At 35.6% G+C, this 10676-nt stretch overlaps 1 non-coding gene across 1 annotated transcript; it reads left to right on the plus strand.

The window, feature by feature from the left end:
• Positions 1-8831: 8831 nt before the first annotated feature.
• LOC126021104 (small nucleolar RNA SNORA51) lies at positions 8832-8964 on the plus strand. The gene has a single exon (XR_007499716.1). It is a non-coding gene; the product is annotated as a small nucleolar RNA SNORA51 (small nucleolar RNA).
• The last annotated feature ends 1712 nt before the right edge of the window (positions 8965-10676 follow it).

Below are 10676 nucleotides of genomic sequence, written 5' to 3' on the forward strand. Positions count from 1 at the left end.
TAGGGCCTCAAAATATAAATAAAAACAATAAGCAAGATCTGGACTCTGCTACAGTAACTTAGGGAATGCAAATAAGTTTTTACTGGAGGCCAAGTGATAGTACAGTCAGTAAGGTGTTTGCCTTGCACGTGACCAACCTATGTTCGATCACCAGCATTTTATAGAGTATCCCCTGCCAACCAGGAGTAATTACTGACCACTGAGCCAGGAGTACACCTGAGCATAGAATCTCTCCTGCAGTGCTCAGGAGTCCATATGGGATGTCCAAATCAAACAAGGTTGACCACGTGCAAGGCAAGTGCCTGAACTGCTATACTAAGACACTATATTTTATTTATTTATTTACATATTTTTTGCTTTGGGGCCACACCTAGAAGCGTGCAGGGGTGTAGCAAGTCAGCCCCTGAAGAGGTTGACTGATGGAGGGATGGAGAATGAGGCCTCTCTCTTCCAGCTCGGAGCACACGTCTGCCACCCTGTCTAGCCGACGGTTCTGAGGTGAAACGGCGGGTAAACAGCTCGCAGACAGTCAGGCTCGTGGAAATATTAGCTTTATTCGGTGGACAAGACTGAAGTCCAAAGACTCAGCTTCAGTTCCAGCCAAAAAGCCCTGGCCTTCCACAGACCCTCGTTTTTATCCCCCAGAATCAGGTACCACCCAATGGTGGGATCAGATACCAACCAATGGTGGAAGCAGAATCAGGTACTACCCTAGGGTGGGGGCAGAATGCCAGGTCACACCCTAGGGTAGGGCACAATCACCAATCAGTTTAGGGTGAGTAACATAGTAATCCCCTAAAATATTTACATACACAACACAGGGGTTACTCCTGCAACTGAGTTCAAAAATCGCTCCTGACAGGCTTCGGGGACCATATGGGATGCTGTGGATCAAGCCCAGGTCTTATCCTGGGTCTGCTGTATGCAAGGCAAACTCGCTACTATTGCTCCATGCTACTGCTGCAGCCCCATATATTTTAATAAACTAAAAGATAAAACAAGATTCTTTAAAAAAAGAAATATGTGCTACAAACATATGAAAATAGAAATAAATCAGAGAGACAAGTTTGAAACAAGGGAATGTTGCCCATCATTAAAAAGCATGGATCCTGCTTTGTCATCTTGTGAAGTTTGCTCCTGACTTCATCTGCCCAGAGTAAGGCACCATATGTCATTTAATCAACATGTATAGGTGTAAAGGTCAGGGTGAATCTGACAGATAAACAGTAGTTTTGGGCATAACTCATCCCTTTTAACTTAACAAATAGGTTCAGCTTAAAGGGCATGTTCACTTCAATAAGTAAGCCATTTACACATAAGCATACAATATTGTACTTATTATATTGCAGGTTTCATTATGGCAAGTTTGGCAACTCCAGCTTTTAGATATAATTAAATAGGGGCAGGAAACAGCAAAACTGAAGTGTATTTCACTCTTTTCATGCCGACTACACACACTGTCTGGCTTTAGAAAATCAGAAATATTTCCAGACCAGAGCAATAGTTTAGTGGATAGGACATTTTTTGCCCTACACACCACCTATCTGAGTTCTATCCCTGACATTCCATGGTTCCCTGAGCATGTCAGGAGTGATTCCTGAACACAGAGCCAGGTGTAGCCACTGAGCATCTAAGCCACATTTTCTTGCATTGAAGCTTTAAAAAGCAAGTAAATACCAACTCACTCTTAAATGTGGAAGTAGGTAATCTGCCCAGCTTAACTAGAAAACTGCAAAAGTCTGTTTTGATAGCCCAACAGAGAAATGGGAGATTAGTTACTATTTCAGTAACTGCCTTTTGTTTTTCTGACATTACAGTACACCAAAAAAAAGTCTCTTTAACTTGATATTCAACAAGAGCATTTAGAACTCTTACAGCATTACAGACCTGAGGTCAAAGTCACTGTTCCCTCAGCAGAAGTCAATTGTTACTCTAGTATTCATGTTCTTTGCATTCCTTATCCCAAAACCAAAGTAAATTATAATTTTCTCTCAATTCTCCAAGGTACCTAAGAAAAGGTTAAAAAAAGGGGGGGAGGAATTAGCAACTAACTGAAAACTCAAACCTTAATGTGACTTATTTTAAGATAAATTTTTAAAAAAATTAGAAAAAAATTACAATAAAAAGATAAGGCACACATTAAAGACAGATAACTGATCTAGTTGACAACAAATAAATTAAATAGACAGGAGTTGAGGCAGAGAAAAGATGGTATGGAATAACTAGCTAGCACGCTTAAAACATGGATGACAAAATAAAAGCACATATGACAAATTGTTCAATTTATAAATTACTTGTTCTCACTTGCAAGATTTTCAAGATATTCCCCAGAGAATAATAGAAAAAGCACTGTGTAACCAAATTTAAAAAGCCAAATACAAAAGAAAAATCTTTAACCCCCCCTTAAACTATATAGAATTCAAACACTTGGGAGTAGAAATTATCATTTCAAGGGCAACAGTGAAAGGAAAAAGGCAGTTTAGGCTATGCTGAATCATACATTTGCCCCAACTTTTAGAGTAAACTAATAAAATTGGATGTCTTGCTTACATATCTAGAGAAAAGTGTGAGGGTTTTTTTTTTTTATCTGAGATATGTAGTCAGAAAGATTTGAGAGCTCATTTTGAGAACTATATCATCAAGGGTCTAAAATTATTTTGGCATTGGTCAGATCTCAGGGATATATGCCTCATTCTTAATTTTAATGGAAAATTGGAAATGATTTCATATTCATTGCTTCACTTTTTCTCTTTCAAAGCCTTTTGAAATATTATCTCTTTTATGTGGACATTCCGAAAACATTGGGTGTCCCTTTTGCTTGGTGATTTCAATCTAGTCAAAAAATTTCTGGGTTCTAATATTAAAATACTGTATATAGAGATATAGAAATATAAGGATGCATAATAGGAAAATCCAGCATTCAACAGTTTGTTTATTTTTGTACTGCCAGGGATCAAACCCAGAGCCTTCAATTTGCAAAGCATAAATTCTGCCTTTGAACTCCCTTACCAACCACAATATTTAATTTCTTAGTATCTTTTCATAGAATTGGAATTGAATCAGTTCATAGTCTGTTGTTGGGTTACATCATATTTTACCTAAAACAAGGTTTATCCCTGATTTCTTTGTATCTGTTTGTTACCACTTGGTTTCACTCAAAACAAAGATTGTCTTACTTGTAAATCTAGATGGATTTACTGCCCCCCCCCCCAAGGGTGATCTCTGTGCTCAATAAAAACGAGAGTTCTGGCAGGCAGTGAGCACCATACTAGGTAGAAGACTGCCAGACTACATGTGTTTCACCCTAAGCCTGGTGTGGATTATTTATTGTTTGACCCTGATTCAGACACATTCACCTGGGCTTGGAGATAACGGTACATGGGGTGATTTTCCAGTCTGTCATTTATGTAACAGCAAGGGATAGTTTAATTGAGTATATCTTTAAGTTTTACATAGATCTACAGTCTATGCATGGCTCCAAGATTGTATAATCTTTATAGACAGAACACACAATCCATCTCCTTCATTATATCCACAACATGTTGACCAAAAGTGATAGAAAGTAAAACTGAATTTGAGTTTAATTTCTATAATTCAGAGAACTTTATCTAGGGTGAAAAATAAATGTATATAATAGTTTCACTAAAAATAAAAACCACTTTTAGGGGTAGAGAATAATACAGTGAGTAGGGTATTTTCTTGCATACAACAACTTGTGTTTGATCCCCAGTATCCAGTCTGCCCCCATCTGATTCTCCAGAATTCAGAGTCAAGACTGAGTACCATTGAGTGTGGCCTCCAAACCAAAACAAACAAAATACTTTTTAATTATTTTCTGGAGACAACTGTGTTCTAATTGGAAAATTGAAAATAAGAAATGAATAAAACAAAATAAGAAAGTGAGAATAAATGAAACAAAAAAGGAAAAAACATTTGGGTAAAAGAAACAAGAAGGAAAGAAAGAAGAAAAAAGTAAGAAAGAAAGGAAGGGGGCCAAAGAGATAGCACGAAGGTAGGGCATTTGCCTTGTATTCAGAGGGATGGTGGTTCGAATCCTGGCATCCCATATAGTCCCCCGAGCCTGCCATGAGTAATTTCTGAGTTTAAAGCCAGGAGTAACCCCTGCACATTGCCGATGTGACCCAACAACCAAAAGAAAAAAGAAAAAAAAGAAAAAGGAAGAAAGGAAAGAAGGAAGGAAGGAAGGAAGGAAGGAAGGAAGGAAGGAAGGAAGGAAGGAAGGAAGGAAGGAAGGAAGGAAGGAAGGAAGGAAGGAAGGAAGGAAGGAAGGGAGGGAGGGAGGGAGGGAGGGAGGGAGGGAGGAAGGAAGGAAGGAAGGAAGGAAGGAAGGAAGGAAGGAAGGGAGGGAGGGAGGGAGGAAGGAAGGAAAGAGAGAAAGAAAAAGAAAGAAAGAAAAGAAAGGAAGAAAGAAAGAAAGAAAGAAAGAAAGAAAGAAAGAAAGAAAGAAAGAAAGAGAGAGAGAAAGAAAAGAGAGAGAAAGAAAGAAGAATGAATGAAAGAAAGAAGAAAGAAAGAAAAGAAAGGAAAGAAAGGAAGGAAGGAAGGAAGGAAGGAAGGAAGGAAGGAAGGAAGGAAGGAAGGAAAGAAAAAAGAAAGGGAGAAAATGAAGGAAAGGAGAAAAGGAAGTAAGGAAAGAAAGAAAGAAAGAAAGAAAGAAAGAAAGAAAGAAAGAAAGAAAGAAAGAAAGAGAGAGAGAGAGAGAGAAAGAAAGAAGAATGAATGAAAGAAAGAAGAAAGAAAGAAAGAAAAGAAAGGAAGGAAGGAAGGAAGGAAGGAAGGAAGGAAAGAAAAAAGAAAGGGAGAAAATGAAGGAAAGGAGAAAAGGAAGTAAGGAAAGAAAGAAAGAAAGAAAGAAAGAAAGAAAGAAAGAAAGAAAGAAAGAAAGAAAGAAAGAAAGAAAGAAAGAGGGAAAGGAGGGAAGGGAGGAAAGGAGGGAAGGGAGGAAATGAGGGAAGGAGAGAAGGAAGGAAGAAAAGAGGGAACAAGGGGAAGGAAAGAAGGGAATGAAGGAAAGTAGGAAGGAAATGAAGGAAAGAAGGAAGGAAAGTAGGGTAAGAAGGATATGAGGGAAGGAGGAAGAAAGGAAGAAAAGAGGAAAGGAGCAAAGGAAAGTAAAGAGGGAAGTGAGGAAAGGAGGGAAGGAGAGAAGGAAGGAAGAAAAAGGAAAGGAATAAAGGAAAAGAAAGAGGGAAGAGAAAAAGGAGGGAAGGAAGGAAGAAAAGAGGGAAGAAAGGGAAGAAGGAAGGAAGCAAGGAAGGAAGGAAACGAGGGAGGGAAGGAACGAAAGAGGGAAGGAAGGAGGGAAGGAAGAAATGAAGAGAAGAGGAAAGGAAGGAAGGATGGAAAGAAGGAAGGAAGGACAGATGGAAGGAAAGAAGGAAGGAAGAAAAGATGGAAAGAGGAAAGGACGAAAGGAAAAAAGAGGGAAGGAGTTAAGAAAGGAGGGAAAGAGGGGAGGAAGGAAGGAGGGAAAGATGGAAGGTAGGAAGGGAGGAAAGGAGGAAGGAAGGAGGGAGGGAAGGAAGGAGTAAAGGAAGGAAGGGAGGTAGGGAGAAAGGAGAATGGAAGGAAGGAGGGAGTAAGAGAAGAGGAGGAGAGGAAGAGAGGAAGGAGGGAAGGAAGGAGAAAAGGAAAGAAGAAAGGAAAAGGGAAGGAAAAAAGGATGGAAGGAAGGATGGAAGGATGAAATAAAAAAATTCAAAATCCAGTGTTTGAAACCACTTCAATAGCCTCTTTACTTCCAAGTTAATCATTTTTTCTGTTATTTACCAATAAAATTTAATTGTGTCATATTTTGGACTTTAATAACATTTAACTAATCAGAAAAGGAACTGAGTTTTGGAGTAAAAAAGAAACTTCTCTTCTTTCTTCCAAAAGAAAAGAAATATGTCCACAATTCTTGATAAAAAAAAAAAAACAACTGTTTTACTACTCAGCACATACTGAACATTAAATAAATTCTTTGATTTTTAAAGTAAAAGAAGACACATTGTTTATTTAAAGCCCATGTATAAAACTAAGCCATCTGTACATTTTTATTGTTCCCTGTGGTGAGAGAACTATCAGGGATTGCTAAAGAGATTGTTGTTTAAATATAAACATTGAAGGCCACTGATTCTAAATATTTGAGTGTGTTTGCATGTAAACTGATTAATACATATTTAATTTATGCTCAATAGTAAATTAGAACTACCATCAAGACACACTTCACTGAACTGAAAATCAAGAGAAAAGCAATAACATTTATTTTTCAGGAGCTAACTCTATTTCAAACATGTAACTACTTAGATATTTAAAATTCAGAATCTTCCTGTGAGTGTAACAAAATGAACTTCACTCAAACACTTACCTAAAAATCCTTCAAGTTCTTAATACCTTTTCATCATGTCTATCATAGAAATCTCTAAAATTACAATGTAATAAACAAATACTAGTAAGCACATCATTCTTTAATGAGTAGATACTTTTTTATATTTAATATGTTGCATAATTCTGAAGCCCTGTCAAAATTGGCAAATTGAAATGCACCCTGAGATGCCTGAAAGTTTTCAACATTGTATGGACATTACTAACAGAACTTATATATATATATATATATATATATATATATATATATATATATATATATATATATATATATATAACCAAAGGAGTGCATTATCAGAATGAAAACCTCATATTTTTGCACTTTTTAAGGGGAAATGAACAACATCAACAGTCTGATAGGTGAGTGTCAAATGGTGGTAGCCCTAGTGCACCTAATTAATGACATCAGTACACTAGATTGATGGATGTGGACATTCTGTCCTCTGTAAAATGAGAACAGTGATGCCTGATGGGATATATCACGAGGCAAATTTTCTAGAAGATGGCCGAAATTTCTTTTCTAATAGTTATAATATAGAAAGAATGTGGTAGATTAGCCTTTCAGAGGCTTTCCCTGTCTGTAGAGTAGAAACAAAAACATAAATGAGTCAGGCCACCAGGAGACTATCAGAAACAATTCGGTCCAAAATCTTTGTTTTCCAAGAGAAAAAGATGATAAACGATAGCTAATAACTTGCCAGAACAAAGACTGACAAAAGAAGGACTGACTACAAAGACATTCTAATATCGATAGAGTTAATTTAAGGGCTTGCATAATGGGAATCAAGGATATGATGTGCCCTAATCATCAAAATCTACACTAGACTCACTTTCTAGTTAATAGAGAGCCAAAGATATTATTGGAATAGGTAATAATAGTTCTGCACAAGTAGAAGGTCATAACAGTTTTTAACAATAGTTCAATAAAAAGCCAGAAAATATGACTGAAAGAAGTCTTGAATTCCTAAAAGCAAAACCCAATTATTTATTTTTGCTATTCAAAGCTCCCATGTTGATATTATTGACCCTTCAGACATCAATTTGCTGAGTTATTAGGTGCATAGATAGAAAATCCATTTGTGTTATTCAATGCATGTAACCTCTGTCATTGAGATCATGACAGGAGACATATTTCAGTGACTTACCTAAATCTCTTATTCAGCTCACCACTGGCTTCATCAAGCTAAACATTCAATATAATAGTCTTGAATTCAAACACAAAATGCAGAATGGTGGCTATTATAGACATCTACTTTACTAGATGCACACTTTTATAATTGATTTAAAATATTTCTTAGTCAATGAGAGTCACATTAAACCTAAAATAAAATAATACATATTTTTAAAAAATTCAAAATTTTATATTTCTTCATTAAAAAACCATTAGAGCACTGTGATTTATCAATTTATCAAGTTGTTCATAATACAGTTTTTTAAAATATTAAGTATCTAAACATCAATCCTACCACCAGTGTGATTTCACTTTTACTTCAAGTTTCCATCACCTTAGCCCTCTCCCCTTGCAGGCACAATCATATTTACATCACAATTTTTTTTAACAACACAAAGGTGAATGGAATATTCAAAACTTAGGTCAACAGAGGTCAATTTAAAATAATTGTTCTATTTCTCCATGGTGTTACAATACCAGTGTCTAAGGGCCAGAGCAATAATAGCACAGTGGGTAGAGAGCTTGCCTTGCATGAGGTTGACTCAGTTTTCATCCCCAGCATCCCATATGGTCTCCTGAGACAGCAAGGAGTAAGTTTTGAGCACAGAGCCAGGAGTAACCTCTGAGCACCACCAGGTGTGGCCCAAAACAACAACAAACAAACAAACAAAACCAAAGTCAGTGTATATGAATTTCCTGGGCTGTGTTGGTGTGAGTCATGAGCCTTCTGTAGTAGTTAAAGCTCATTGAACTTGGGGTAGATTTCTCTGTAAATTGGCAGGTATGGTCAGAAGTTCCTGGATTTTCTGTTGGTGGGGCTCAGCTCACCCCCCATTACAAAAATATCTTTGAGTTTTTAGCACCTTGTCTAATACCATCTAAGAAGATATAGCTGCTCATATTATTTGAGTTCAGTCACAGAGCTGGGCAGATTTTCCTCTCTCATTATTTTATTAATAAAAAGAAAAGAAATCTAGTTTTCTTTGCTTATCTGTAAGCCAAAAATTGTGTAGTGATCTGAAAGCTCATAAAATAATCAGAGTGGCATCACCAAGGATATATAGGGTTGGTATTTGAGTAATGTGGAACCACAGTCCTTTTATAGGAATTCAAGATAACTTACTTTATACCAACATTTAATAACCCAGTAATCTAATACTTCATTTAAAAATAAAATAAGTTTTAAAGTTTGACAATGGGCATATAATTTATGTTGTACTTTTGAAGGATTATATATATATATATATTAAAAATCAAAAAAGAAAAAAGATAAGACCTCCCAATTCTTACCACAGGCTGTGTTCTTTACACTGACTGTATAGAAAGAGGAGGTACAATAAATGCACCCCATATACACCTCAACCCAGGCCCTTTGCCTGGTCTGTATTGTGAAGTGGGGGACAAAAAAAAAAGGAGTGATTTTACTAAAATTAAGATTAGACTAGTCATTAACACTTTTTATTACTTTTTCTTACCATTAGAGTTGGATAAATCTTATAGCAATAAAAATGACCAACATTATTTCATTACTTAAAAATATAAAATTAGAGTATCAACCAGAATAATTAAGCTGTACAATCAAAAATTTTAGGTGGATATTAAAATAACGCATAACTCTATATTATAAGAAATTACATATAAATATATTAAATATATATTTTCAAGTATTTTTAGGGATTGAAAGGTACAAGATTAATTCTAAAAATCATTGATGTGTGCACTAGTTTTAGCTTAAAAATGTAATTTCAATATGCTCTTAAGCATTAGCAAGCCTGTACAAAATAAAAATCTATTAAAAAAGTAAACATTTATTTCTCATGAAGGGGGAGACTTGAAAAAATAAGGAAATATTTAGTTATGATTGGTTATAAAAGTTATAGATTTAAAAAATTTAAATTAAATAATGCTGTTAACTCGTTTTGACATGAGAACAAAATCTATTTTAGCATCATTTTCTGAAAATCTATCTAAAATAAAAAAATTGTGGTGTAAGGACTGGAGAGTTTTAAACATGTTACCTACCTTGCATGCAGCCAACATGGGTTCTGTTCTTGACATCCACAGGGATGTAATTACTGAGTGCAGAATAAGAAGTAACACTTAGAATGATTCCTGAGTGCTGAGTCAGGACTAATTCCTGAATACCACTGAATGTGGACCAAACTCCCAAATAAATATAAATTTTAAATAATATATTTAAGCACCACAATTACAAACATGTTTGTAGTTAGGCTTCAATCATAAAAAGAACACCCCCTTCACTAGTGCAGTATATACTATGTTTCATAAAGTGTAAAATAAATTCCAAATACATGTACAAATGGTCTTTTTCTGAGAGTCTCGCAAATACATTTGCTGCTATTTCTTCATATGTACTCTGATAAACACATTCAAGAGACGTCACAATAGTAATTTTTCTAAGTAATCTATTTATTATAATTTGATCAAATCTCCATGACTGGGTAGAACTTATCCTAGGATCAACAAGATAGACCCTAATCTTGGCTTCAGCCTTGGATCTGTACAAAGACCTTGGGGTGTAAAAATGAGTGTGAAATGAGTGTGGAGCTTGTAGTGGTTCCAAAAACAGTATTGTTCAAGGGCAAAGAAACCTGGTATCTTTTAGGCCAAGGGGATTCCCTTTCTAATTTCCCCAATACTTACTGTGCCTTTGCAAAAAAGAAAAGAAAAGAAACACAAACCTTTTTTTGTAGTTGCTGGTTTTGTGTTTTTAAATGTTTTTTTTGTTTGTTTTTTGCTTTTTTTTGTAGTTGCTGTTTTGTTGTTGTTGTTGTTGCTTTGTTGGTTTAATTTTTGTTTTTGTTTTTGTTCCTTTGTTTTGTTGTTATCTTTTTCTTCTTTTTTCCCTCTATTCTTTTAAGTTGATATTTATAACATCAACCAGTGGTTCTCAAACTGTGGCCCGCAGGCCACATATTATATTTGTATCTGTTTTGTTTCTTCATTGCAAAATAAGATATATGCAGTGTGCATAAAAATTTGTTCATAAGTTTTGTTTTTACTATACTCAGACCCTCCAATGGTCTGAGGGACAGTGAACTGGTCCCCTGTTTAAAAAGTTTGAGGACCCCTGATAGACAGACTCCTAAATATTTTT

Source organism: Suncus etruscus, chromosome 10 (assembly GCF_024139225.1).
Source record: "Suncus etruscus isolate mSunEtr1 chromosome 10, mSunEtr1.pri.cur, whole genome shotgun sequence".
Lineage (NCBI taxonomy): Eukaryota > Metazoa > Chordata > Mammalia > Eulipotyphla > Soricidae > Suncus > Suncus etruscus.